Raw genomic sequence first — 25,299 nt, 5'->3', positions numbered from 1 at the left:
GCCAAGCAGAATCCTCTGTCTCATGTTTACTGACAGAGTGGAGGATTAGGGCTGCGGGGGAGGGGGAGGGGGGGGGGGGGGGGGGCTGCAGCACCATGCAGGGTCATGTGCTGGGCATAAACAAGCCCAATCAGCGGCGGGCGGGGCGTGACGAGGGTTGCAGGGGTTTGCGGGCGGACGGACAGGGCATTTTGGGAGGTGTAGAACAAATTGATGACTTGTGGCACATTGGATGGCTACTCAGTGAAATCATCACCACTGCGTGTAACAGAGTTAAAGCCCCCATGCACCACAGCTCTGTGTCCGTGTCCGTGTGCGTGTGCATGTGTGTGTGTGTGTGTGTGTGTGTGTGTCAGAGAGAGAGAGAGAGAAAGAAGACATGATGGATTTATTTTGCATGTCATCTCACTTGTATCCCACAAATGCAAGCAGGCATAATTTGGGAACTGCGGATTTACAGAGGATGGAATTTGAATTTGTCCTCTTATGGAAAACTAACGTTACAGCTTGATGTAGATTTACCGAAGGAAGAAAACACTGTCCTACTGAGAGATCCCAGAGAATATAAATTTGAAGTTTAGTAAGTTAGTAATAATTATTATAGAATTTACTTCACAACACAAGAATCAAAAATATCTTAAGACACAGAGAGAATCAATTACACCACAGAACAGTATTCACAGGTACACACACTCCTGTTTCTCGGCAAATGACAGCAGCTGCAGCTAAATGGCCATAGGGGGAGAGCGGGGGCTAAGCCGAGTCAAAGGTTCTCATGGGACATATTAGCATCATCACTGGGCTTATAATGACTGCCGGGGATGTCAGCCACTGATCCCCCTGAGTCTTTACGACAACCGATGTTATCTAGCACACTCTATTTTGTTAGGGCATTTCTGCTTTACTGCACAGGCTACTATAGTACTACAGGCATGCCACTGCAGAGAGGAATAGTGAAGAAGATTTGAACCCATGATATCGCCAAGTATACTCTTACTATCTCTATTGAATTGGCTAACTGGACTGAACTGAAATTTTACAAAAAACAGTAAGTATTTAAGACTCAATAATGTCCACTTTAAGTATAAGAAAAGTGCAAGTCACAAGACATTCAAGAAAAATTTAACTGTGAACTGACAATAAAGTATCCTATCATATACTGTATCATATCATATCACATTTGAACAACACCAGTAAGACGCCTGAGGCATGGGATGAACTTTGACCAATAAATCACAATGACCTGGTCACCATATATGGGGGCTGATGTCATATGATGTCACGATGACCTGGGCACCTGGGGGCTTGCCTGGGGTGAGCGACGGTGACGTGACGGTGGGGATTGTGGGTTAGGTGTCAAAAACGCAAGGTTTCATAGTTAACTGCGACCTCTGGTCGCAATTCACCTTTTGCAAAGCCCCGCCCTCTACCACTTAAACACTCCCACTTGGACACTTTCCAGCCGGGCTCATTCATTCCAATGTAAATATCATGGATTTTACACATTAAATACTGGTTCATTTGTGGAACCAGACTTTCAAAATCTCTTCCAAATCTGTCAACAAGGCCTGCCATATGCACTGGAAAAATATTTGTGTGACATTTAACCCATGTTATGCTTAGCTGTGATTGGACCATAGCAGTTTGGGGAGGGGCTTAGCTATAGGTCAATTAGAAGCCCTTCACACACTAGCCCTGCAGTCTGGATTTACTGCTGTGAGAGACATTATTAGCATCTTGTGTTTGGTATAGTCTGCAATGCATACTGGTATTTACTTATTCATTTAACCCTGATTGATATGTGTACTACTCATGTTTAATCGCATTGTGTTTGTTTGTATTGCATTATGTTTTCTATTTCATGGTGTATGCCAACAGTGCAGCATTTTGGTCAACTTTGGTTTGGGTACTTTGTTTTGAAATGTGCTCTATAAATTAAGTTTGATTGAATTGGATTTACATTACATAGGCTATAACCTCCAATGACCAGCCTGCTATCAGCCTATAAATTACAACGCTGTAGACGATCATCAGATATTTGTTTGGGGGTGGAAGTTGCGGGATTTTGGCGGAAGTACCGCTCAAGGAAATTATGTTGACTCTTTACAAATCAGTTTACATTCTCCGTGAATGAAACAAGTGTTGTGATTGGTAAAAAAAAATATCGTATCCGGGGGGAAATACATCTGACGGATGTTCCGGACCGACACTTCCGCTGATAGCGTCTCTGCCTTAGGTTGTGACCAGGCTTTTCTCTTCGCAGATGAGTAAGGCTGGGCCCAAGGCTAATAAATTACCAAACGGACAAGTGGTCTAACCACTTCTAAACCACTGGAAGAGTAAAGACACATGGTTAGCAAGAATTACGACTCTCTAATGATCAAAATGTAAATGGAGAGAGGCTGTGAATAGACAAACGTATGGGCTTGTTAGCCTCCTCGAGGTTCTAGAAGTTGGACCAGATGGGAAAGTGTGGCTAAATCAAATAAACGAAAGGCCTATTCATAGTCTGGATTTTCGGTGGTGAGGTGACCACCGCTCCGGTGGTGAGCTGACCACCGGAAATAACGTTGAGCGGTGGTGAGTAAAAACAGAGAGATGGGCTGGAGCTCTTCACCGCGGCTCTTCACCGCGGCTCGTGACGTCATGTTGTAGTTCGGTGGTCACCTAACCACCGAAAATCCAGACTATGTATGAGCCTTAACTCACTCCGCCACTAGTTCATTCTCTATGAGGGACCCTATTATTTTGAAAGCTGTTTCATTTGGAAACCGAGAATCAGGAAGTGAATAATCGCTATGTAACGGGTCCCGCAAATGTTATTTAATTCACCCAAAACATACATTTTTGTAACCGGCGGTCATATTGTTTAGAGAAATGAGGCACAAATCAAGTTCGTTTTGATCTGATCATATTGTTTAGAGAAATGAGGCACAAATCAAGTTCGTTTTGATCTGAGATATTACGATGAATACACTTTTACAGAATAACTACAGGTACCCGGCCTTGAGCAGGGCACTTGACCCTGAATTCCTACAAGTGGTGCGGTGTTCAATGTTCCAACAGTATAGCCTGGGTTCCTATAATCTCCAAGGTAGTCGGGACATTATGAATGGTTGAAATGGAACCGTGGCTTCTGATTGGTCTGTGGTGCGGGTTGAAGAAAAACACCAGTTTGAAATTGTATCAATGCGCACTGCGCAGCTACTGCTGTTGCCCTGCGACGTCCCCTTATCATTCACTAAACTCACCCCACACAGCTACTGCTGTTGTCCTGCAACATCCCCTTATCATTCACTAAACTCACCCCACACAGCTACTGCTGTTGTCCTGCAATGTCCCCTTATCATTCACTAAACTCACCCCACACAGCTACTGCTGTTGTCCTGCAACGTCCCCTTATCATTCACTAAACACACCCCACATGCACTGCGTGAAAAGAGGAGTTACGGACAATTACGGGACCGGTATTTTGCCCGTAAACCTCAAGTTTAGTGGGCATATACATGTAATATACGGTAATATACGGGTGTGATGGTACAATTTGGGAGTTTACGGGAGTTTGTTGGAAAGTTTAACGGGAGTTTCCTGTAATATACACATCCGTATTCCATGTTTTTTGTGCAGTGACAGCTACTGCTGTTGTCCTGCAACGTCCCCTTATCTTTCACTAAACTCACCCCACACAGCTACTGCTGTTGTCCTGCGACGTCCCCTTATCATTCACTAAACTCACCCCACACAGCTACTGCTGTTGTCCTGCAACGTCCCCTTATCATTCACTAAACTCACCCCACACAGCTACTGCTGTTGCCCTGCGACGTCCCCTTATCATTCACTAAACTCACCCCACACAGCTACTGCTGTTGTCCTGCAACGTCCCCTTATCATTCACTAAACTCACCCCACACAGCTACTGCTGTTGTCCTGCGATGTCCCCTTATCATTCACTAAACTCACCCCACACAGCTACTGCTGTTGTCCTGCAATGTCCCCTTATCATTCACTAAACTCACCCCACACAGAAAATAGCTGATCTACAAGCTCAAACAGTGAGTTTTGCCAGTGATATGCAATGTGGCCCCTCTGGAGTGAGTGTTGAAATATAGTGGCCCTCTCCATCTTCAAAATTGCCCACCCCTGGTATAGAAGGCTTTGTTTGAACCTGCTTCACTGTAGGAAGGAGAGGCAACAAGCTTGGTTTAAATCTGTTTCACCGTGGGAAGGAAAGGCAGGGCGTTAATGAGAAACAGCACGGACATTCAGCCCACTATAGCCTTGCAGGTAACTGCGGGAAGAAACAGGCGGCTAGCAGACGGCGCTTAGGGACGACAGAGAGAGGAACTTATTGGGAGGAGGGGGAAGGCAAACTGTCACTTTCAGTAGAAGGATCGTCCGTGAGAAAAATGTCAAGGCAACACTCCAGGGTGCCCTGAACAAATCGTTCATATGGTTCCCAGCAGTGGTATGGGAAAAAAAGTACTCAATTGTTTTACTCGAGTAAAAGTATCAATACTGCAATGTAGAACGACTCCGTCACAGGTACAAGTCTGGAATTCAAAATGTACTTGTGTAAAGGTACAAAAGCATTGGCATCAAAATGTACTTAAAGTAACAAAAGTGAAAATACTCATTGTGCAGAATGACTCATTTCAAGTTTTAAAATGTCTACAAATATTTTTTGAAAAAAGCCGATAATTATGTAGTGAAATGTATATAGCGCTGAAGTGGTTACTGTATGTTTTGTAATAATAATCAAAATCTACAAATCTACAAAGTAAGTATAGTAACTAAAATGTTCAAGTAATTGCGGTGGAGTAAGTACGTACAATATTTGTCTCTGAGATATGCAGTGGAGTTGACGTTTTGGAAATTGGAAATGCTCAAGTAAAGTACAAATAATTCAAAATACAGTACTTAGTTACTTTCCACCACTGCTTGGGAGAAGGAGGGAGGCAAACTGTCACTTTCAGTATAGAAGGATCGTCCGTGAGAAAGATGGCAAGGCAACACTGCAGGGTGCCCTGAACAAATCGTTCATATGGTTCCCATAACCTGTGTTTATGCTCCTGGGGTTGGGGTGGTGTGTGAGTGCAGCTGCTCACACAGACTATAGCTGGCAAAGGGTTGCTCTGTGACTAATGCACGATACTTGCACACCGGCTCAAGTACTAATGGTTTTATCACTAGCAGCAGTTTTATCCACTTAACAATAAACTGTTTCCTATGGAGGAGTGCTAGCCAGCCAGCCAGCCAGCGGAATCGGCAGAGATTTGCGACGCTAATACGTTGATCGCTGGGTTTTTGCATCCTACCTGCACTAAATTTACCTCCAGGCTCCAACATTTAGACCTCAATAAACTGTGTGTGTGTGTGTGTGTGTGCGTGTGTGTGTGTGCCACACACTGTGTGGCGAGTTGGCTCCGGCCTGTTAAAGTTCCAACCCCCCTCCTTGTTGACCTAGCTGTCACCGTGACTGATAGGCCACTGGCACAGCCTGCAGCATGCTCTGAAAGGCTCTCCTCCCTTGTTGCACTCTCCTCCAGGACAGCCGTCGGCAGAATGTCAAATAAGGACAGGAGTGCTCCCGCATCAAACACCCGATTCCACCACACAGCGGTTATTATCATTATTGCTGTCGTATTACATCACAATGCTGGGGGCCACTTTATGACCGGGTCCGTGTGTGGCGGGGTCGCCGTAGCCATGTCTCTGACAGCGCAATTTATTACAGCTGTGCCACTATATTACCATGTGAGCTTGACTTTGCTTTCTCCGGATTAGCACTGGCATGCTGTGCCTGATATATAGCATGGTTGCAAGTTGTGTCGCTCGCCGAAAACAGTGGATCTACAAGCTTGCATCGCGACGCGCTGTGACCTTGTAGATCGGCTATTTTCAGTGCACGACACTGAAGATGTGAGTGTTATGAGTGTTGGGCGGCAGTGGCTCAGGGGTAGAGTGGCCGGTAGAGTAGCCGGAGGGGAATCGCAAGGTTCCCAGTTCGATCCCAGGCTCCCCCAGAGTTAGTGTTTAAGTGTCCTTGAGCAAAAGGGCCTTTCTCGGCCCCACCCCTCTCCCACTGTTTATATTGTGTTTAGTTTCCAAGATGGCCGCAGCACCAGGAGGGGGTGTTGCGGAGGTGAGCGGGCGGGGTCGACATATGCCCTTACTGGGCTGCATTCAAGACACTCAGGGCTGCATTCAAGAACACAGCTTTGATGGATGTGTTCTGCCCCCCTCCCCCCATCAAACAATGTTTGGTCAAACCATATGGGCTTCCATTGGAAATGCATTGGAGCGGTCATTAAACACAGACACAAGACAGACACAAGACAGGTGTCTTGAATGTGTGAACGCAGCCCAGTAAGGGCATATGCCAACCCCACCCGCTCACCTCCGCCCCACCCCCTCCTGGTGCTGCGGCCATCTTGGAAACTAAACACAATATAAACAATTGGAGAGGGGTGGGGCCGAGAAAGGCCCTTATTTGTCCCGATGTGCAGGTTGGTGCCTTGCATGGTTTGCTCCAGCTGCGCTCTATGAGTGTGTGTGTGTGTGTGTGTGTGTGTGTGTGTGTGTGTGTGTGTGTGTGTGTGTGTGTGTGTGTGTGTGTGTGTGTGTGTGTGTGTGTGTGTGTGTGTGTGTGTGTGTGTGTGTGTGTGTGTGTGTGTGTGTGTGTGTGTGTGTGTGTGAATGGGTGAATGTAATGCACACTCTACGTAAAGCGCTTTGGATAAAAGTGCTATATAAATGCACCATTTACCAATTCAACTTTACGACAATCCATAATCATCCCACACAGGCGGTGTGTGCTAAGTATAACTGCAGGCTTTATGTCTACAACACGTTTTCCATTGTCCTCTTGCCCTCGGCAGCCGCTGCTGATCCTGTGTGTTGTAGTTACAACTTTAATCCATGTCTCCCCCTCCCCCTATCAGATTATCAGAGTGTCAATTCAACTTCGCAACAATCCATAAATAATCATCCCACCCAGGCAGCGTGCGCTACTTTAGATTATCAGGCAAACAACAATAAAACGGAACAAATCTGCTGCAGATGTTCAAGCGTTCAAACTAAGTGCTGCTGCTGTTTTTGCTTGTGCACAATCACTGCACATGCAGAAACATGATCTGAGATTGCCCTTTTACATCCAGCTGGTGCATAGTACAGTAAATCCTCACATACAGACTCCTTGCTAAAGTATATTCACATCTGTATAAGCAAGGATGTATGGATACTAAGGGGAGAGGGGAGTGAGAGAGCTATTCAGAGGGATAGACAGGAAAACGAGATATAAAAAACGAGATAATCCAAAGGGAGAGAAACGAGAGATGGAGAGAATGAAAGAACTGAGGAGAACAGGGGAGAGACAGAATTAAAATCCTCTGTTGAACAAGCCTTAGGGGCTTCGAGCTCTCTCGGGTCCCGTCCAGAGTTGTGCTTCATCATCCTTTAGTGGATGGCCTGCTAGAACACTACTGGAGTGAGTGTGCAAATCAAACCCAGCCAGGCCTTCCCATGCACCACTTCATAAAACAGAGAAAGGGAGAGAGGGAGAGAGGGAGGGAGGGACGGACGGACGGACGGACGGACGGACGGGCGGGCGGGCGGGCGGGCGGACGGACGGACGGACGGACGGACGGACGGACGGACGGACGAGATGGGGGAGAGAGTGTGCGAGAGCGAGGGAGAGCAGTGGTGGTTGAATTACTTTTTCAGAGAAAACATTCAGTCATTAAGGCATAGCTTAGGAGGCAGGCAATCATACTACACTCCCATTGGCTGAGGCAGAGGAGGCAGACGAGGCAGCCAATCAGATCAGTCAAACTAGGTCGCGCAAAGTGGCGCTGTCGTCGCTTACATTTCATGAGCGTTGTTAAGCACTATAACCACACCAAAGGGTCACCATGCAACTCCGTGGGTCCAAACGGTTGCAAAAGGAGTTAACGCTAAAACCGTCTCGACCCTTTGATGTGGTTGGTCCATTGAATTTCATGCGTTGAATACGACTAATATTACACCGCAGGGACAACGCTAAAACCGCCTCGACCCTTTGATGTGGTTAGGGCTTTAGGTCAGGTTTCACCTGACAAAAAACACATGCAGTATCCACTTCAGCCTTAAATACATTCCGGCCTTTTGAAAATAGCCGATCTACAAGCTCACAATGCGTCGCATTGCTATTTTCAAAATATTTTTTTACATTAGAAAACTAGAAAATACCAAGTGGTCCAGGCGCATGCCACATATAGGCTTTGGCCTGACAGCGCGTCACATGTTCGAGCCCCGTTCATGACGACCTTTGCTGCATGTCTCTCTCCCTCTTTTACTTTCTTCATTCATTTTGAATAATTGTTTTGGAAAAGAACCGCCTTCAGGAGGAGGCCGGAGGAGACTAAAACGTATTTAAAAAAAATACAAAAATGTAAACACTAAATGAAAAGGCACGGCCACCTCACGTATTAGGAGGGCAGTATCAGTCACCAGAAAACAGGACGGGTATTTTCAATGAATCTACTGAGGTTAAAATATATGGTTATATATTCATATAAGCCCGAGTAGATGATAAAGTGACCAAAGGGCCTGCTGCACGGCCCAAAGTAAATGGTAAAGGGTAAATGGTGCATTTATATAGCGCCTTTATCCAAGGCGCTTTACATAGATGTGCATTACATCACCCATTCACACACACATTCATACACCGATTGCAGCGGAAGCCATGCAAGGTACCAACCAGCACATCGGGAGCAATTTGGGGTTCAGTGTCTTGCCCAAGGACACTTCGACATGTAGACAGGAGGAGCCGGGTTTCGAACCGCCGACCCATGGATCATTGGACGACCTGCTCTACCTCTTGAGCCACAGTCGCCCCAAAGTGAAATATCCCTTAACTGATGGAGGAACGCGGAGTGGGGGGGGGGGAGTCTCTCCAGTCGAACCACCATCTCGTGGGGGCGCAGACGCGTCAGGACATGTCAGTCACGCTGTGTTTATCTAGTCACACATCAAGGAGGGGGAGGGGGAGGGGGGGGGGTTGCATTGTTTCATTAAAAATGTTCCCAGAGTCCCAGATTAGAAGTGCTGCATTTAGCTTCTGGCTACCCAAATTCCTATAAAGCACAAAAGAAATGACTGCGATCACTGTGTGTGTGTGTGTGTGTGTGTGTGTGTGTGTGTGTGTGTGTGTGTGTGTGTGTGTGTGTGTGTGTGTGTGTGTGTGTGTGTGTGTGTGTGTGTGTGTGTGTGTGTGTGTGTGTGTGTGTGTGTGTGTGTGTGTGTGTGTGTGTGTGTGTGTGTGTGTGGATATTTCAAAGCGTGACTATCACACAAATGAGCCTAGTTCAAATTGCTCAAACTTGTGAAAAGAGTGCATGCTGATGATTCACTGTAGGCTAATGCTTAATTCATATACTAGTCCGTTGCTCGATTCCTAAAATAGCTCATGTACAAGCTCGCAACGAGTCGCTTCCACTACACATTGTGAAATTGTAGATTGACTATTTACTTAAGTACTGTACTCAAGTACAATCTTGAAGTATTTGTACTTTGCTTGAGTATTTCCAATTTCCAATACTTTTACTTCTACTCCACTACATCTTGGATCCAAATAATGTACTTTGAACTCCACTACATTTATTTGAAAATATGGTTACTTTGTAGATGACCTGTTTCTCAGCCTTGAGACCACCATTGTAACGAATAGATGTCCTGTTTCTCAGCCTTGAGACCACCATTGTAACAAATAGATGTCCTGTTTCTCAGCCTTGAGACCACCATTGTAACGAATAGATGTCCTGTTTCTCAGCCTTGAGACCACCATTGTAACGAATCTCCATCGGCTATTATTAGCGTTAGCTCACGCTGTTTATCTTTCGCCAGAATCGTTAATATGTCGGGAGCGATGCGGTACAAAATCACGAATGAGTCATCCGAACCTTGGATAGATGCCGATCACCAAGGACAGCACTCATATCTTTAGAGTTATAAGGCTTTGAAAATCCTACTTTGACTCAAGGTAAATGGGGACCGTGTGCCAAGACCCTGGTGCTGGGGGTGATGGAGGTGTTGCCTAGCAACCGGACCAATGTTAAACGCTGATTTTCGTCTCTACATATTCGGGGGGGGAGGGGGTACGAATATGTACGTAGCTGGCAGATAACATCCCATAGGCGGGGGATGTACGTAGCTGGCAAAAAAGAGTTAACAGCGTCAGCCCTACATACTGTATATTGTAAGATTTTGATACGTTTGAAAACATGGGACATTCTGCACAATGACTATACTTTTGGTACATTAAGTACATTTTGATGCCAAAACTTAGTATTGAGTATTTCTACATTGCAGTATTGATACTTTTACTTAAGTAAAACATTTGAGTACGTTTCCCACCACTCGCTATTTTAGGCACGCGAGTGACATGACACACCCTCACACGACAAAGTATAAATCAGGCTTAACCCACTTATGCCACCAGAACAAAGGGGAACACGAGCTCAGCCGTCTGCCACACACCAAACAAATGAATCAATAGAAACAAATCTGCGGGTAGAGAGAGAAGATTGCTTTTTAATATGGGCTGCTAGAGACAGTGGAAAGAAGAGAGTAATCTCTTTCTCCCAGTAGGGAGTGTTTTGTTTTCATCAAATCCCCCCCTTTCACATTCACACAGGTGCACTCATTTGCACCCTGGCCACAATCTTTGACTTTATTTTTTGGCAGCGTTTACGTGCGCCTTTCTCACAGGCACCTCAGCCATGTTTGAGGGAGGGTTGTGACCATAACTCATTCCACTTAATTTCCCCTTTGTGTTCCCACAGCCAGTCTAACAAATGAGCGTATATACGGTGCAGCAGTGTGCCTACAACAACAGCCTCACTTAAATGAGTGCATAATAACTCGACCTGTTCAGACTCTAGACATGGTGTGTGTGTGTGTGTGTGTGTGTGTGTGTGTGTGTGTGTGTGTGTGTGTGTGTGTGTGTGTGTGTGTGTGTGTGTGTGTGTGTGTGTGTGTGTGTGTGTGTGTGTGTGTGTGTGTGTGTGTGTGTGTGTGTGTGTGTGTGTGTGTGTGTGTGTGTGAGACAGAGAGAGAGAGTTGGCTGGTGGGTGTTGTCTGAGTGGTGACTCATCTCTTCAACACACTACTATGGATGCTGCTCTGCTATGTCTATGCGTGCTCTCCACAGAGGGAAACGCGCCAGTCCTAGATCTCCACAAGAGGTGTAGACACTTGCAAGCGACCTGTGGTGGTGACACACACACGGGCAGACACATACCCACACACACGGGCAGACACATACTCATACACGCGATCCTCCTCGTACACAACTTCTCGCCCGCTTCGACAACATGCTGACGAGCGCACAAAAGCACAAGCAAATACCCCCCCGCCCCCTGCAGTTGATGTACTAACATACCCAAACACGCCGATTTCAAAGAATATGGACAACACGAAAGCACCCCATATTCTAGGTTATAGCTGAGACAGAATCGCACAGCGGTATGAAGTCCTGAAAGGGCTCCCGAAAAGAAAACAGCCCTTTTGTGTGCAAAAAAAACTAAAAACGTAGCCCTTTCTGGCATATCGGGAGGTCTCAGCGGGGTAGAGATAAGCTCACGCTTGTCTGCGCGGTGCTTAACGGCTCCGAGCCGCTGCGTTTAAAGAGCTCTCACCCTCAGAGACACATCGACACATCTGTTTGCGGGGCCGTCCGTGTTCATCTGCGGCGTCTTTCACCATCTTTCTCCACTTCACATAAACGCTCAAGGCCCTACGAGGAACACTGGCCAGACGCATAAAGGAGCTCCTGTGTGATGTTGAGTGCTTGATGGCTCTATTACCACCACTATAAAATAAATAACACACATGGTAGTCGGACGAGGAGGGTGGTGGTGGTGGGGGGGGGGGGGGGGGGGGGGATGCCAATGCCAGTACGGCACCGTGAGTCGCAATGGGCTTTCATTGACAATTAATGTGCCCGGCTGTCAGGAAATGTATCCTATACCAGCGTTGGACTGTCGCTGCTCTGTTCTCTATATGTGTGGCTTATAATGTCACCCATAAAGGACTATTCATACTCCCAACATTGACGTCATGCCGCGGTGGTACAGTAAGTGACTCACCGCGCACCCAAACACATCTCCCTGCTTTTACTAGCCACCATTTTGGTGGTCACCTTATAACCTAGAACTGGGGGGGGAGAGAAAGAGGGGGGAGCGGAGGGGAGGGAGGAGAGAGGAGAGAGGAAGAGAGAGAGAGAGAGAGAGAGCACTACGTATGTATGTGTGAGTGTGTTTGAGCGTGTCACTTTCCCAGTTCAATTTTATTAACGAGAGAGACAAAGATGAGGGACATATTTGAATTAATGCGCTCAACCGTGCATGCATACAATAAAAGGCTCTGAATGCACACACAGCAAATAACACAGGGTGTGTAGTGTGACAGGAAACAGATTGTTGTTTGAGCACAGCAGTGAATGCAGGGACGGAGATCCGTGAGATAAGGAACTGTGAAATGATATAGCACAATGTAGAGAGAGATACATGATGTGATATGCCTCGCTCACAGCTCAGAAGCCTCGCTCACAGCTCAGAAGCCTCGCTCACAGCTCAGAAGCCTCGCTCACAGCTCAGAAGCCTCGCTCACAGCTCAGAAGTCTCGCTCACAGCTCAGAAGTCTCACTCACAGCTCAGAAGCCTCGCTCACAGCTCAGAAGTCTCACTCACAGCTCAGAAGCCTCGCTCACAGCTCAGAAGCCTCGCTCACAGCTCAGAAGTCTCACTCGCAGCTCAGAAGCCTCGCTCACAGCTCAGAAGTCTCACTCGCAGCTCAGAAGCCTCGCTCACAGCTCAGAAGCCTCGCTCACAGCTCAGAAGTCTCGCTCACAGCTCAGAAGCCTCGCTCACAGCTCAGCTCAGAAGTCTCGCTCACAGCTCAGAAGCCTCGCTCACAGATCAGAAGTCTCGCTCACAGTCTCGCTCACAGCTCAGAAGTCTCGCTCACAGCTCAGAAGCCTCGCTCACAGCTCAGAAGCCTCGCTCACAGCTCAGCTCAGAAGTCTCGCTCACAGCTCAGAAGCCTCGCTCACAGCTCAGAAGTCTCGCTCACAGCTCAGAAGTCTCGCTCACAGCTCAGAAGCCTCGCTCACAGCTCAGAAGCCTCGCTCAGCTCAGAAGTCTCGCTCACAGCCCAGAAGCCTACTGCATGCGTGCCAGTGGTGGAAAAAGTACTATTAAATAGTAGTAAATGTTTTACTTAAGCAAAAGTATCAATACTGCAGAAATACTCTGTTACAAGTAAAAATCCGGAATTAAACATTCCCAGCAAGCAAACCCCATGCACTTCAAAGTTGCAGGGGTGTGCAACTTTGACGATGGAGAGGGCCACTACAGTTCCACACTCACTCCAGAGGGCCACATTGCATATACTGTCATATCAAAAGTTCAAGTTCAAAACGTGCCGCACTGCAACACGTTTTGAGCTTGTACGGTACATCTGCTATTTTTGCTATATTTCAATTGAAATTCTGAATTATTGTTTTGTTATTTTTTAATTGGAATCCTGAAACGTACACTTTATTTTATTTCAAATGCATTTAGTTATACTTATGTTAATAACTTCAGCGACTTCTTCACCTGACAGTTGTGCTATCTGTGTCATTTAGTGGGACACTTCATTTCCGTGCATAGTGGCTCATTAAGGGCATCGAGTATAAGTGTGGGCACAGTTGTCTGGACAGTGAGAGAGGGAGGGAATTTTCGGTTACCCAGATTAGTTTTCACCTTTGATACCACCAGAGTGTATCGCTCACCCACTGGAATGGGATTTGGTTAGCAAAGTGAGCGAGCTTTGAAGTTAAAGCACGCCACGGAGCAAAGCCCCATCGCTGGCGAAATACTTATGCATATTTTACACGTGTGTGTGTGTGCGTGTGCGTGCGTGTGCGTGCGTGCGTGCGTGCGTGCGTGCGTGCGTGCGTGCGTGCGTGCGTGCGTGCGTGCGTGCGTGCGTGCGTGCGTGCGTGCCTCTGTCAGCAGCGACAGACTCATCGTATCCACTGTTGAACTATAGCACTGCTAGCCAGACTTCGAATTAAGCCATAAAGTGGAATCTGCATCACATTACGGTCACTCCAGTGTGCATATAAGCACTGTGCTATTGGAACGACCCACGTTTCTCTCCCATGAGGGAGTGTGGTTGGTTGGGAACAGTCACGTCCTGGAGAGTGATCACCACACATGCCAGCTTACCATGCCAGTGCTCTGAGCCTTGTGCGAGGGCAGGACAGTAAAGGGGATATGAGGCCCCAAGTTGGGGAAAAGCACATAATTGTTGTAGAACTGCTGTCTCTGCACCTAGTACTCCGTTGCTCCTATATGTATACAGTCAGGGATGCCATGTGCTGATCAATTCAGACAACACAAACTATAGGGAATTAAGCAACTAGTCGACTAGTAAATCAACTTGTTGGTACTATAGTTGACTAGTTGATAAGATTTAATTTTTTTGTAGGCCTCAAGATCAGGTAGATTATAGTTATAGTCACCAATGTACACAGTTTTTAAATGTACAAATATTTATTTCTAAAAATATTTACATAATAGACGACAACAACTAGTCGACTAGTAAACTAGGCAACTAGTCAACTAGTAAAAATGACTAGAATGCCCTAACACAAACATGATCATATGTCAACCGGCAAGAAGGACTAAGGGAGTTCAGAAACTGATTGTGTGGAGCAGCCAGACAATCCTTTCACTCTCGGCAACCGATCAGTGTTGTTTTTGACAGCAAATTTTGATTTTAGTTTTAGTCACATTTTAGTCACCTGAAATGCTTTAATGATAGTCTAGTTTTAGTCGACTAAATATAAGATTTTAGTCTACTAAATCTACAGTTGATTTAGTCAACTGAAATGTATTTTGGCGGGCGTTGATGCCGTCATAATCACTGATTTTACACTTGCTGAAAATAGACGATCTACAAGCGCACAACACACCGACGCATTGTGTGCTTGTAGATTGGCTATTTTCAGCATGCAACCAAGTGTAAAATGACTTATACTGGATCTCTCGTCCACTAGTCCCTTCCTAACATTTTAGTCTAGTTTTCATTTGACGAATATATTTCAATATATTTAGTCTTAGGTTTAGTTGTCAGATTAGTTTTCATTTAGTTTCCGTTTAGTTTTTGTCAGTGAAAAAAGGTAGTCGACGAACATTTTTATGTGTGATATGAGGGGCCAGGAATAGGATATCAGGCCTCTAGCCTGGCCCAGCCTGTGTGATTTGAGGGGCCAGGAATAGGATATCAGGCCTCTAGCCTGGCCCAGCCTGTGTGATTTGAGGGGCCAGGAATAGGATATCAGGCCTCTAGCCTGGCCCAGCCTGTGTGATTTGAGGGGCCCGGTTATCAGTTTCAGTTCAGTTTATTTTTAGTGCAACATCACCCCAAGGGGTCTCTGTGCACTTCACAACAACAACACAGCAAAAAAACAGAAATAAAAACACAATAGCGAAGAAGTAAAGCATAATACAGTGTCAATACACATGGCTGACATACAGTAAGTATCATGCGATAGGACACAGCTATAGATTATCACAAATAGGGGTAAAAAATTTGTTCAGAAGATCCATTAATATAGAGCAAGGTGAATGATTTCAGTGAATTAGGGGGGAACCATAGTGCAGGGAAAAAAGATGGGTTTTAAGTCTAGATTTAAAAATGTCTAGTGAGTTGGCATCTCGAACTGTTTGTGGGAGAGCATTCCAGAGACAGGGGGCACGATGTTTGAATGCTCTGCCCCCAACCGTTATTTTATTGTGGTGTGTGACTGAGTTTTCCAGCATCTTGGGAGCATAGTGGTCGTGGGGGATGTATGTTTTTATTAAGCTGGACATGTATGGTGGAGCAAGTCAATTTAGGGCTTTAAAGGTCAGGAGGAGCACCTTATACACTGACACCACGCTAGACAGGAACGCCCCAAAACGTCACATCCGGTTTTAGCCTGGGGTAAGAATTTTCTATGGCTGCCAATGCAACTTGGTCCAATCCTTAATCACATACGGACAAACATCTATGCCGATGCTATCTAACTTGCGGAGGTAGCGTGCCTTGTCCACGGGCAACAGATCTTTCAACGTATGGCATTGCAAATACGTTTGATAATCGCTACTCCGCTCAATATTGTTTTTAAAATGCCGCAAATTGCATTGCAGTAAACGAGAGCAAATCACAACTTCCCCCGGGGGTGGGCGGAGTCACAGTTTGAGGCGCTGATTACGCGCCGTGGTGTCAGTGTATTATGGCCCCTAGTATGAGGCCCCTAGTATGATAACTGGGCCAGGCTATATTTGAAGGGACCGGCGGCCGGCACAAAACAAGCGGTGGATCCTATTGATTGGTTCACCGATCAGAATCAAACAGCAGACAACACTGACGTCACCAAATTCGAGCGACGCCCCTCTGCACTGTTATTGGTTAGCGGAATGCGTTTCGCGCATGCTTTTCTTGTTGAGCCGAATGCGAACGGAAATAAAAGCCTGGGGGTACCGAGGCTAGCAGGCCCCTGGCCTTGACTATACGCCCAAGCACATGCAGTAAGTGATCTGCAGGCCTTCTCAGTGCACCCATCGTGCTTGTGTTTTTACAGATGATTACAAGAGGGTGGTATTAAAGCCTGATCCGGGTTTCACCTCCAAAGTCCCTTACGGGGGTGCATTCCTGTAGATTTTGACTTTTCAGCCTTCGCCTTTCTTATCCCAGGAACAGCAGATCTTGCATAAGCTTTGCCTTGTTAGAGCTTTACACATGTATAGGGCAAGAACTATAAGGGTCTGAAGGAGATCCAATAAGCTTTTTGTCTCCTGCGGGGCTGTACCACATTGTGGTAAACCCATAACCAAGCAACACCTCTCCCACTGGATTGTGGATGCGATTTCTCTAGTTGCTAAATGTCTAGCATATGGCGCCACTGCCTGCCAGGGGCCGACATTAGAGCTCATTCCATATGGAGAATGGCCACATCCTGTGCCAATTTCAAGGGCACAAGTGTTAAGGACATCTGTGCGGTGGCAAACTAGACTATTCCAGTGACCTTTGCCCGCTTCTACAGGCTGGATGTGACTGTACCCTTATTGGCACGTTCCACCCTAAGAGTGAACTCCAAACGGAGGACCCTTTGCACATTACTACTTTAAATGGATCCAATATTGAAAGGGTTACTGAATACAAGTACCTGTATAATCTGGCTTGATAGCACATTTACGTTTATATGCCGACATAGACAATCTTCCCTGTAAATTGAAGAATAAAATTGGCTTCTTATGCAGGAACAAAGCTAGTTTCCCCTTGACCTGTAGAAAAAGGCTTATTGAAGCAGTTTTTTATCTATGTGTTAGACTATGGAGATGCTCCTTCTATCTTCATTCTGTTTATCATTCTGTTCTTTGTTTTATATCTGGTGAAGATTATGGGATATCATTTGTATGATACAATGGGGGGTGCAGTACTTAGTTTAGACTAGTCATTGGTTAGACCAGTCATTAGTCCTACAACCTATCTCAAACCATCACCCTAACCCTAACCTCCCACGGGGCAGCACACCTAAACCTAACCTTAACCCTCTCCCAACCCTTAACGCACCCCTCACCAACCTTAATCCGGTCGTTTTAACGCACCCCTCACCAACCTTAATCCGGTCGTCTTAACGCACCCCTCACCAACCTTATGGATAACCAATGAATGAATGGGATGGCCTAGTATCTACGACATTGATGGGCCGTTTCTGGGGAAGACGGCCTGTAGCAGGCGCTGTGATACTCGCGGTCGGGTTTTTCCACCACCGACCGAGAGAACAACAACCGGTGAAGACACCGGCACACACAGCATTTTGTCATTGTAACATGCGATTACGGATATTTGGCTCTTCAAAGTAAGTGTTACGCGCGATAAAGCCTTGGCAATATGCTATCGAGGGATTAATTAATGCTGGCGGGAATTGGGTTAGCTTTGATGGGACACTACCACTATATTAGACCTTTGCTAGACTGGAGCCATGGACCATAATTATGTATATGACATGCTCAAATGATTGGCTCACGCTTAAGGTCCCCCGGCGAGTACAGACTGGACTGGGTTTAACAGTCTCTTGTTTTAGTGCCCCAGCCGCTTGGAATGACCTACAGATCACACTAAAGTTCAGATCAGTTCTACTAGTCAGTTTAAAACCTTGATTGCAGACCTACCCACTAATGTCCGAAACTTTTGAAGTTATATATTTGTGACCAGATTTGACTGAGGGACTGCCATTGGATTTTTTTTTCATGTCGTATGAAAGCAGGGAATCATAGCTTCAAATTGACATTGGTTGTTCAAGTTAAATTGATGTGTTGATGTTATTATAGTATTTACCATAGGCAATATTGTTAAAATGACCATTGAGCACCTGCAAAGTTCTGCACTGTTTAATATTTCATGAGGACTTGGTTTCAATACATGAGCCCAGTACATTTTACTGGGTTCTAACTGACACAAAATGTGACTTATTCATTATGATCGGTTTGAAAAGTAGAAATATAGGCCTCCTTCTTATAGCTGCCTCCTTCCAATAAAAGCCTGGTATCAGAATTGGTTGAGACAAATAAAAGCCCTGGATAATAAATGAGGATTTACGGTATATACAAGTAAACACGGTCAAATGGAGGCCAAGCAGTGTCGGTATACGATTGCGGGTCAAACTGTCTCCATAGAGAAGGTTCGATACAGGAGGTGTGCTTCACCAGTGAATATAAGTAGAAATGAATCTATTCAGAACAGGCGCGTAAGGTTCCTATAACGGCAGTGGGTGCCCCCGGCCCCGCCCCCCGTTGCTGCAGGAGACGGAGTGTGAATGAACCGTGCGGTCACTGGAACAAAGCCACCGTATTAGCATTTGAATACCTGTTCTGTGAACACCGTAAAGGTGTGTGCCTACGTGACAAAATGACCAGGGGGAGGGGATCTTCAGCCTTAATCTCAGTGGGTGCTATTTGGCTTATTATTTTTTCAGTGGGTGCCCAAGCCCTCAGGCACTCCCGAAGTTGACGCCGTTGATTCAGAATACCAAGTTTCAACTGTATCCAGAAACAGAATTCATGCCGGGGGTTGGTGAAACAATAAAATATGCACACTAATAGTCATAAAATCAAGCCTGTGGGACGAATAAACAGACTTTAATTGACCACGGCTCAAACACAACCCCCCCTCCCCCCCACCACCGTCTCATCCTCTCTTCAATTTACGCAAGTCTCTTTTTTTCTTTTTTTGCCCTTATCGTCCTCACAGGAGACGAGCACACATTGCTTCAATAACCATTTGCTAATTAGAAGTTGGGGGACCAGCAGTGGACAGCAGCACTGCACTGCAAAACATCCACAGTGTACAGTAGATAAAGAAATTAATAAATGCACGCAGGAGCGTGGCCGTTGCACGGTAAATAATTTAACTCGGAGCTGGAGCATGCAAATATAACCAAATGGACACTTCATTACGGGTCCATATCTGGTCTGTACGCTCTCAGAGTTACAAATAGATCAATTAATACTCAGGATTTTACAGGGTAGTATTTCTTTTTTTTGCACGTAGTAGGAAGGAAAGGCATTTTTCACAAAGCAATAAGGTCAACAACGGTCATCAAGCCATGCATAAATCAATGGTCGTACGCTTATCCCACTGGTGAACCTTTGTCATGCAAGGAGGGGGAGGGTTAAGGTGAGGGTTAAGGTGCAGTGTTGACTTTTTTTTATTTTTTATATAATTTTTATCCCACGATTTTGTAACCCATTTTTCATCCCTGTGTCAATTATCTAATGTGATCCTGGGCTCTACACACCCTCCGCCAACCTAGTCCCCATATATGGGGGACATGGGGAGAGCAACGGACTTGAACTCATGCTTCCTTCATGCATGAGTGTCCAAGTTGCTCCTTTTCACCTGACAGGGGGGAGTTTCCCTGGTTTGACGTAGCGCGTGGAAGGAACACGTTATTCCAACCAGTTTCTTTACCCTCCATCAGGCGCCCTGGCTGGCCAGGGGGAGGCAGTTTAGAGACCAGGATTACTGCATGTTTTTTGTGAGGGTACCTACCCTAGGGGACACGGGGAGAACATGTTCAGTGTTGACTTTGTTGACGAAAAATGTTCGTCGACTACCTTTTTTTCCCCTGACTAAACTAAATTTAAACTAAGCTGTAATGACTAAAACTAAAGCCCAAACCACACCAACGGGTCGGGTCGAGACGGTTTTTAAGGTAAACCACACCAATGCAACTCAGTTTGGGGTAGTTTGGGATTAGGACTAAATATATTGACAATTTCGTCAGCAAATAAAAACTAGACTAAAATGCTATGAAGGGACTCTGTGTAGAAGAGATCCAGTAGAACTAAAAGACAAGTCATTGTATGTATAGCCGATCTACAAGCTCACAGCTTGTAGATCAGCTATTTTCAGAGTGCAACCAAGTGTAAAATCAAGCATTACGTCGCCATCAAGGCACGACAAAATACATTTTAGTCGACAAAATCAACTGTAGATTTAGTCGACTAAAATCGTATGATATTTAGTGGACTATAACATTTCAGATGGCTAAAATATGACAAAAACTAAATGGAATTTTATTCACAAGACTATGACTAAAAGTTTTTTACACTCCACGTCTACGAGATCAATTAACGCTCTCCCTCCCATTCACAAGTTACACGAGTTAATTGACTGTAGAACAGCTTTCCTCCCAATAATGTTACACGTGTTACGTTTTCATTGTTTAATTCGTGTTTTTAATACGTGTTAAGTCATCCGGGGTTCCCACCGGACAGAGTGGGATATGTGACACGTTTTGATGATGTCATCGCAAAAACATCCGCCGCAACGGCATGCAAAGGGTTCTTTCTCCGCTCTGTTGTTGTGACCGCCACTTTGGAATATTTTTCTACACTACGACAAGCGATTACACCCTTTTAAAGCGGATTTTTATGACAAGCAACGATCAAGTGCGCAGTGGCTCCTCATAGGTTAGTGTAAACTAGGCAGGGAGATCTTGGAACACGATTGTTTAATCACCGCAGTCAAACTGTATAACACTCGAGTTTGCCGTGTACTTGGTGGCCGTCCCTCGCCTAATGATCTAAGTCTATTATGAAAGCCGGAGATTCCCAACCCACTGGCAGGCCATGAGGATATTGCAAGGCCCCCAAATAATGGAAACTATAGTAAAATACGCACATCACTTTTGTGGAGGTGCTGGGTTCAAAAGTAACATCAGAAAAAGAGAGGAGGGAACCCGCACACTCATCTGCTCCAAAAGTGTATTTATTGACCGTCAATAAATAAACTTTTGGAGCAGATGAGTGTGCGGGTTCCCTCCTCTCTTTTCCCCAAATAATGGGCAACACAATCGTTTGATAATATAGCATTAATATATTTAAAAAATCACATCTGTGTGAACTGACTGCCTCTCTCTCTGTAATTAGCAGGCAACAGTGCAACACTATCTCTCTCTCTCTGTTTCTGGCACAACAGCGCCACTTTTGCCCCTACTGGTACTCTAAACATAGTCACAGGTTAGGACGGACATTGCTGTTCCTTGGAGTGGTTGCACCACTCAAAAAAGAGAGAGAGATGTCAACGTATTTCGTCTTTTAAAGGTGTAGTGAAATGAAAAATACGTTTTTCACACTTTTAGACCATATCCGTGGTCTAAAAGTGGATGCCAAAAAAATGGGAAAATTCTCATTTTTGTGTGTTTTTATATCAAAAGAATATTTTTTATTACTTCCTGAAAACGAAAACGTGCTGCGTGATGACGTGTCGAGGCCAGCATCGATAAAAGCCAATAAAAATGAAGCTCACCAGTTTAATTCCCCATATCTCCGCATCCGTCCAGCACAGGCTGCACAGCTGCTACTGATTACAGAAATCTTCCGTTTTTATTCCCATTCAAGATAACATCCAGAGAGTGTATTACTCGGTTTCAACTTAATCATCACGCTAAAAATGTATCTGAAAACATTATAGGGTAGAAATAAGCCACATTAAGAGTAAACTGGTAAAGGTTGCCGACTATCTGATTTGTAAACAAACATCCACACGCTGTCCTGCGTAGCATAGCTACCCGTCCCTAGCTACCGTCCCATCCCCTGAAGGGATGCGACGCTCTGATTGGTTCAGAAACTTCATAGCGGTGTTTCAACTTGAGACCGTCTGAAACTTCAAAATAAAATGTCCACCATTTCCGTTTCACTACGCCTTTAAAGGTATATTCAGGGATTTCATTTAATTCAAATATCACTTCTTTTTTTGTTTTGTTGTGATAATCCTCTCTACTATAGAGTGTGCTGACCATATAAGGAGTTCCTCCCTGTCCCCAGTTAACCCCTGGGGGTAAAAAAAACCTTTCGTATTTGGCTAGGTGGGGGGCCTTCCGCCAATCATGATCTAGCAGGGGCGGGCCTTGGTGTGTGCATGTGCTGTTGGCCTGTCGCGTGTCCCCCCACTGTAGTGCGTGCATGTGCACATCTTGTTACCGGGGCGGACTGGGTTGTTTTCCAAATCACCCAAATCACTGAATGCTCCCTTGAAAAAAGAAATGTTTTGATTGTGATGCCGATAAATGGGAACTTAGGGTGTACGGTACATTAGTTCCACTGATACAAGCCAGAACTAAATAAACATGCTAAATAAACATGCTTTCGAGATTTTCAATTGGGCCCTATAGTCCAGAGAAGGTTGGGAACCACTGATTTACCACTGTATGTTCATACTATCCACTTTAAAGTGTAGGCAACACCTTTTTATATTAAGAGTTGAGAATAGCTGAGTTGAGAAATCAAATGCACATACGATGTGGACTGGATATTGTTGACTGAACCCTCTGCAACATGTCTTCAAATTGCCTCTTGCTTCTTAGCCTGAAGTAAAACATATATAAAAGCTTAGTCTAGACTAGAGGGAGCTTGTGATATGCCCCATACCGCGGTCGGGGTGGAGGACGTCACCTTTTGTTTTCAGCAGAAAAAGCACCAGCTCCAGGCATGCAGCACTATTTGTCCTTAACAGGTAGTGGTGAACCACCCTAGTCTCCACTGCCACTCTCCAGACTGTAGTTCTGCTTTCTAGGGCAATATGCCACGGCTGAATGGGTCGAGAGGACCGCTTGGGAATCACAAGGTCCCCTGGTTCAGCCCCTGGAGCCGCCCAGAAGTGTCCACGTGACGTGCCCACTTCTTGAGGACGGGTATAAATGCATGCAAAGGACAAATTGTATGTGCAAAATATACAGTGATAACAATACCCCCAAAATCTGTGTCCTCACTCTTAACCTGGCAACAAAGTGAGGAGGAGGGGCGGGTAGGGTAGAGCATTCTTGTGTGTGTGTGTGTGTGTGTGTGTGTGTGTGTGTGTGTGTGTGTGTGTGTGTGTGTGTGTGTGTGTGTGTGTGTGTGTGTGTGTGTGTGTGTGTGTGTGTGTGTGTGTGTGTGTGTGTGTGTGTGTGTGTGTGTGTGTGTGTGTGTGTGTGTGTGTGTGTGTGTGTGTGTGTGTGTGTGTGTGTGTGTGTGTGTGTGTGTGTGGGATCACACTCTATGCAGCCTTAACAGAGAGGAAAAACAACAAGAAGCTCTTAATGTGTTTGCTGAGACTGGCCAGTGTTGTGCAAATGAGCTGCTGTCTGGTTCAGTTAAATGTTGTGTGCAATAACAGGAATGCTGTCAGAGAGAGAGGGGGGGGGGGGGGGGGGGGGAGAGAATATTAAGAAAATAACGGAGGGAGAGATCCAGAGACCAGTGAGGGACAGAGACAGAGCAAGTGTTGGGGAGTTTTCTGATCCTGTCCTCATTTGAGCTTTCTCTCTGGGGTCATAATGTTGACAGGCTAATGCACTAATGTGTATGTGCGCGTGTGCGCGTGCGTGCGTGCGTCTGAGAAAGAGACCAATACATGGACAGATTCAGATAAAATGTCGGATTACGCCATAGGCTATACACTAGCTGTTTATAATCTGTGTATTGCTCATATACTGGGCATGACAGTTAAGTGTAATGCTTAATTGGGTCGTCCACTCACAGTTAACAGCCTTTGTATTGAGTTTGTGCTTGAAATGTACTGTAATTCTGCAAACTGTTAATAAATATTTCAATCAAAAAACAGTATGTCAGATGGTTTCTGGACAAAATGTCTACTTGAATCTCCAGCTGTCCACCCAGTGCTGTTTAATCATCATGGTCTTGGTCAACCAAGACTTTGATAGTTGATTAGTCATTGTTTATGCTTTTTACAATGTGGCACTGTACAATGTGGCTTCTATACTACGCGGCTAAAGTCGTTTAGAAGCGTGCCTTTGAGCGTGTGACTGTCTATATGACATAGACATTTTTCTTTTTTTACACATTCAGTAAAGAATCCGGTGACCCCCCTGAAAACCCACCGATTGAGAAGCCCTGGTCTGTGTGTCCGGCCGATAATCTCACAAACCACTGGACTGGTCAGTGCCAAATTTCTTGTGCATAAATCCATTAAATCTTTTACATTTTGTGAAGGATCTCAGATTAGACTGTCCTGGGAAGCCATGTCCTTGTTCGACCCTGCCTTGCCTCTATCCATGGAGCTTTCAATGGCCAGCGACCTGAAATCGAGGACATGCAAACCTCATCTCAATGTGTCTGATTTATTGCCATAAAGATTGCTTTACACCCCAATCAAGTATTCATATCTCACTAATTGGTTGTGCCAAAATCATCAAATTGGAAATAAAAACGGAACGTAATGGCGTCATTATCATTTATAAAGACGGCTTGTCAACGTGGACAGTTTAACATTTGAAGCAATATATCTGCCTCTCCATAATATATATATTTTTTAAACGGGAGCGCTAGCCTGTTTGAGCTGCCAATTAATCAGTGGCTGTATAAAAACAACGTCAAAACTGCGAAACCACTGACTAGCACATTAACTTGCTTTGGATTGCTCCATCGGGTGGACGCATGCACACACACTTGGGGTGTAACGATATAGTAACTGTATCGAAATATCGATACAGTCTGTGTATACAATGTCCATCTATTTGCCAGAGAATCACTGTTTACTTATTTTTATCCATAATAATACATCTCCCCTGAAAAACCCTGCAGTATCCACAAGTTTCACACATATATATAATGTATTTGCTAAATAGTTACTGTATCGATTTCAAATCATTGAATCGTATCGTATCGCCATAATGAACCAATATCGTATCGTCAACCATGTATGGTGATACGTATCTTA

The 25,299-nt window shown here is 45.3% G+C and overlaps 1 protein-coding gene across 1 annotated transcript in view; it reads right to left on the bottom strand.

Moving 5' to 3' along the window:
- Nucleotides 1–25,299, bottom strand: part of adgra1b (adhesion G protein-coupled receptor A1b) — a 244,545-nt gene that overhangs the window by 41,214 nt on the left and 178,032 nt on the right. The gene's annotated exons all lie outside the window — the stretch shown is intronic.

The sequence above is a fragment of the Electrona antarctica genome (genome assembly GCF_951216825.1).
Source record: "Electrona antarctica genome assembly, chromosome: 10".
Classification (NCBI taxonomy): Eukaryota; Metazoa; Chordata; class Actinopteri; order Myctophiformes; family Myctophidae; genus Electrona; species Electrona antarctica.
This window is presented reverse-complemented; position numbering and strand designations above follow the sequence as displayed.